The sequence below is a fragment of the Haemorhous mexicanus genome, chromosome 8 (genome assembly GCF_027477595.1).
Source record: "Haemorhous mexicanus isolate bHaeMex1 chromosome 8, bHaeMex1.pri, whole genome shotgun sequence".
In the NCBI taxonomy this organism is placed as follows: Eukaryota; Metazoa; Chordata; class Aves; order Passeriformes; family Fringillidae; genus Haemorhous; species Haemorhous mexicanus.
Window position 1 is genome coordinate 5825321 of NC_082348.1, and position 6000 is coordinate 5831320.

A 6000-nucleotide genomic window follows, 5' to 3' on the forward strand; every position below is an offset into this window, starting at 1 on the left:
CCCCCAAAATCCACTTCCTAGGTTCACATGATTAGGTGAGACAGGCAGTTTCCTGGTTTTTGATTTTCAGAGACTTTAGAAGAGATTCAAGAAAACCATTGCAGATGGCAGCTCTTCATTTCTAAACCGTGCTCTGCTGGCCCATCAAAAATACTGCATGAGTTTGCAATTAGGAAGAGGTTGGGGTTTTTTTGCTTTTAGGGGCTTTTTTGGCTAGTGAGGATTCCTGTTGCATGCAGAGGAGTGACAAAGGAATGGGAGTTTGATCTCTTTGGCCTTTCTAAAGCCCACTGAGGGCAATGAACAGATCTGCTCTTTCCCCAACATCTGTCTTCAGTCCCACAGGCTCATCAGCAGACTTTTGTGCACATAATCTACTCCTGCAGAAAACACAGAATTACTGGAGAGCAGTTTATGTAAATATACTCTCTCCTCAGAAGAGAACAGTGTTCCTAATGACAAATTGAGTGAAATCTCACTTGGCATGAAGCAAATAAAGTAGTAAATATTTCAAGTTACTGCTCTGCAGCAATGGAGACCGCATTTAAAATTAATTGCTGTGGATCTGCCGTATCATAAAAAGAAACAGAGTGACAACACAACTGTGATGTGACACATCTGCATTACAGCTTTTCATCTCAATTCTGTCTTCAACAGACTCCATCAGCTGCCTGAATTTGGTATATGAAGTGATATTTTCAGCCCATCTCTACTGGAGAAGCAGCAATGAGAAGCCTGCCTGAATGTCACTGCTGTCACCGCCGAGCGCAGCCGTCAGGCAGGGGGCACAGCTTATGGAGATGTATGTGTCTGCTGCTCCTCTGCTCAGCCCATCAGGCACAGCCCCTCGCAATACAAACCAGAGACAGGACTGGACTGAGTTATAAAAGCCCATTTTCTCTGCCCCAGGACTGTCAGACACTGGGAGATGAAGTGGTTTACCCAGTTAAAAAGGTGGTGTGGGGCCGTTAGAGAAAACAAGAGATTGCTGTACATTGCTGTGGTATGACCTGGCTCTGCTGTGACTCTCCCTGGCAGTCCCTCAGCAGGTTTGTCCCTGGGAGGAATGGCTCATACACAGTCTCAACGTCTCAGCAAATGTCCTTCTTACATCTCTCAAAACAAACATTTTACTGATTCTTCAGCTGAGCTACAGCACCCACAAGTTCTGTGTGGTATGTTGGAAGAAAAAACCCTCTGTCACAGAGGAATCCTTTCCCCAAAGTCCTACTTACAGGTGCTTGCAGGACAAGGCCTCTTTTTCATCAGAGGAAAGATTTAAAACATCCTCTATTAACAGGAAAAACACAGATGTCGACTGACACAAATGCTTTTCTCAAAGCACAGATGACCATAAATTGAATCTCTGTTGCATCCCATCAGTGAAGCAGTCCTGGATTTCCATCCTCAGGTACACCCCAAGTACTTCACTTAGATAAATTTGGATATACTTGGTGTACCCAGTGCACACAAGCCAAGAAGCTCAACCCTTCCACTGCAGAGGAGCAGCCACAGGCAATGTTTCTCAGGGAACATTTGTGTCTTTCACTGGTCTGACCTGTCAGTTGCTGGGATGTTTGTCTCTAATCCAGTCACTGAGCTAAATTGACTTGTAATGCAGAAAGCAAACGCAAATTGTGTCATTAAATCACTTAATTTGCCACATGAGGCCTTTCAGGATCAATGCACTCATATTCACAAAGCTCAGTGAAGGTGGAAAACTCTAAGGAAGCAGCAGATAACAATGTATGAATGGTCTGATCACCTCTAAATGAGATGAAATGAAGTCAATAGGAATCATTTGCTGACTTCAGATCAGATCCATTCCTCCTTTGCCACCTCAATTATGGGTTTGCCTGATGCTACAGCAGTGACAAAGTGAATTCCTGCTAAACCTGCGCTCCAGAGCAGTTACCAAAGGCTATTTGCAATGGAGAGAGGAAATGCCACATCATTCCTTGGCCCAAGGAATGATGGCCCATATCTGGCTGCTCAACAGTGACCACTGAGCAATGGCAGCATCTTGGAAACAGCATTTCTGGGCTGCACTCATCTGCTTGGACACTTCTGCAAGAAAAGCTACTTGAAGCCTGCCCACATTGGGTAGGAGCCCCAAAAATTATAAAATTATGAATGCCATCTTCCTCACCTGCAAAATGAATGCTGGGTGCTCCACTTCACCCACGTGCTGTTGGAAGATTCTTCACTGTTATTATGTCTGAGGAGTTTTTTCCAAGTGCCATGTTGGCATGTGGCAACCCCAACATTCATAACATGCAGGTGAGCTTTCATGAAGCAGAGGAGAGTAGTAACAATTTTTCTCATTGGAGGAAACTCAATCTGATTTTTCATTCCATCAAAACATCTCTTCACAGGCAGGATAAATCCCATAAATTGCTTTAACCTCCATATCTGCCTACAGCCCATCATGATTGGAACAAAACATGTAATCAAAGCAAATGAGCATAATTACCAATGTCTGCAAATATGGGGGGTTCAGTTATTTTCTCTGACATTTCATATGTGACCATTTTAGTACTGGCTTACATTTAAAAATATGAATAAACTCTATTAGATTGTGGGATGAAAGGGCACACATTAAAAATTCCCACAGAAAACATCCCATTGCTGTGATTACTGTTATAACTATTCATTCAAATCTACTCTTTTCTCCCCAAATGTAAATGTAACCAGCTCACAAAGCAATCTTTCTATCTGAGCAATACCCTGTTCCAAGGCAGAGTGGGGGTCCTTGCTATCAGATTTCACAGCAAGACACTTCTTTCATTTCTACCAGGCAGGAACAAGGAATGACTGTGTGCTGTTCCATTTATCCAGTGGCAGCTCATGCAAATGCCCCGGGTGTTTTACACTCACCTTTCTAGTCCTGGCTATCCTGATGGGTCACACAGATTTCTCTAAGGCACCCTCACAGCTGTACAACTTTCTCAAGCAGTGACAACTCCCTGGCATGTCCCACCCGCTCTGTGCAGCTGCACCAGGCAGAAAAAGCCAGCAGGAATTACCTGGGACTCCCTTAATCCTCCAGTCTGACAGAAGCAGGAGGCACAGCCCGCCACCAGCGTCAGGGATCAGGTCCTGTGACATCTGTGCTGGTGGCACAAGCCATGTCAGCAGCTAAGTGACAGTCACTGAGTCACCTGCCAGGTCGTGGCTCCAGGAGTCAAGGAGCACATCCATATGGATGGCACGTAACAGCCTGGGCTCAGACAGATCTTCACAGAGGTGATATCAATCAAGCTCCTCTGCAGGACAGGTGCGTGTCACAGCTGTAAGACGTGGAAGTTCATTCATTTAAATTACATTTTAAACCAGACAGAACCATCATCTGTCCTGAGGCAGATACATCAGGTAGCCTGATCCATCTTTCAGAAGGTCCTGAGTGAGGTAATCTTCTTCTGTATTATGACCTCCCAATTGAAAAAAAGACTTAAAATTTTATTTAAACTATGTTTCTCCTTCCACTCATAAGTGCAAATTATATTACACATTTAGAAAAAATATGATCAGAGGGCCGGAGCACCTCTGCTGTGAAGAAAGGCTAAAAGAATTGGGGTTTTTCAGGCTGGAGAAGGCTCCAGGCAGACTTGGGAGCCTCTTCTAGTGCCTTCCCCTTCCCCTAAAGGGCTCCAGTGGAGCTGGAGAGGGATTTTGGACAGAGGCATGGAGTGATAGGACAAGGGAGAATGGCTTGTAAGAAGGTAAATTTAGATTAGGTATCAGGAAGAAATTCTTCACCCACGGATGCTTTTCCTCACAATCTCACAACACATACTTGTGCTGATGGGATGCCCTAGCTGGGAGCAGAGGAATTCCTTCCTGAGGGACCAAGATCTCTCTCCTGTCTTCAGCAGGGAACAGCACCAGCCCCAGCTACTTCAGCAAAAAGTTCAGAAGTCCCAAATAGGCAAGAAGTGGAGTAATCCTTTCCCCATGTCATGGCTCATTTTGGACAATGAAAGGCAGGAATTGACTCCAGTGCTCCCACAGGAGGTTGGGAATCCCCCCAGCAGGATATCCAGGGCTCTTACAAAGAGCAATAACCTTGGTATCTGCCTAAGTGACCAGTTCCTGCTTTTGCATTATGCTGCATTCTCAGCCTCATGGACCCTGCAGGGCCACTGGTTCAATTTCACAGCTTAATTCAATCCCAAATTATCAAATACATGCAATTAAATTACCTTGTGACATTTGAATCAGCACGCTGCCCAAGCTGGACGAGGAGCAGACACGGATTCCTGTGCGGACGGTGCCTGGCCAGCAGCCTCTGCCTCCAGCAGCAGCCCCACGAGCCTTCCCTGCTGCTTTATTTTATTTTATTTTACCAAGTCAAAGAGGTGCACTCACTGGGCATTTCTGAACAATTCCCTGAAGGACACCACTGAACTGCTACAGCTCTGCAGCAGATTTGGTCACGTCCCCATGCACCAAGCCCTGCCCGCAGCTCCACCAGCAGCACTCAGCCCCAGCAGGACCCGTGGCCAGTCCCTCTTGGCCAGAAAGTGCCCAACTGGGGACACAGTGGGAGAGGGGCACCAAACTGGACCACACCCCCAGATCCATCTCCTCAACATGAACACATTTTGCAGTGCTGCACCTGGAGCTCCTCACCTCCCCCCGGATCTGATACGTCCCGCACTGGACACAGAATCACTGAGTCACACAACAGTTTGGGTCACAAGGGGACCTAAAGGTCTGCCCCCCTGCTGTGGGCAGGGACACCTTCCAACACCCCAGGCTGCTCCAAACCCTATCCAGCCTTGAACACTTTCAGGGGAAGCCACAGCTTCTCTGGACAACCTCTGCCAAGTCCTCACCACCTTCACAGGGAAGAATTTTTTCTTGAGACCTCATCTAAACCTGCCCTCTGTTTGAAGCCATTCCCCCTTGTCCTGTCACTCCATGCCTCTGTCCAAAGTCCCTCTCCAGCTCTCTTGGTACTCCCTTTAGGCACTGGCAGGTGCTCTGAGGTCTCCCCAGAGCCTTCTCTTCATCATCGTTTGGATTGTAATTTACCCTGATGCTGAGGGCAATGGCCACATGTTCCAGCTGTCATTTTTGCTGTGATTACACCAATTTGCCCACTCCAATGCCTTGCTGAACAGCAGGTTTAATTGAGCTCATTCCTTCATTATTCAGAGAGTACCACTCTGCTGACACGGTATCCCACAGACAAAACATATTAAGATCTGTCAGGGTTGTTCCTAATGGCACCAGATCATTATTCCCCTTGTAATTTTTCCTCTGTAGATGTTACTCAATGCTTCACTACAGGTCACTCTTGAAAAAAGATTTAGGACCCCAGTGTTACTGGGAAACACCAGATCCTGGTTTATATTCCATGAACAGTTACAGCTGTAAGGTGGAAAGCAGGGCCAGCAGAACATCTTCAGGGCCAGAAACACATGAGACAAGTTCCCCTCACAACTCCATAGCCTTCCTTGTAATGAGGGAAGAGAAAAGCACATTCCTGACCCTGCCTTAGTGGCACAACACCATCTCAATTGGATGCTGCAGTAGCAATGCTGGGTGGGTGGGATCCCGACCTAGGGAAGCAAACCTGCCTACAATTCCATCACTTTTTCAATAAAAGCATAACATTCAAACCACTGTACAAAGCTGTGAATAGCAACAGGACAAGATGAGCAATGCCTTCTGCCCCAGCCATACCCATCTGCTGTGATGATCCAGGTACCTTTGGATGGGGAAGCACCACACAGGCGCTGGGCTGGTAACAATTCTTCTTTTTCTCTTCTGATTATTGGAATAAGCAGCAGCATTGAGTTAAAAATAAGACCAAGCATTCTCCAGACCTGCAATTATTCTCTCGACTTGTACTTGTCTGTACTCTTTCTCTCACTAATCACTGCAGCACAGAATAATGCCAGAGGAGTTTGAAATCCGGGGCCAATCTCAGCTCAGTTAATGACTAATAACACAAGTCGTTTACACACGTTTAATTCAACATACCAGAAGCAA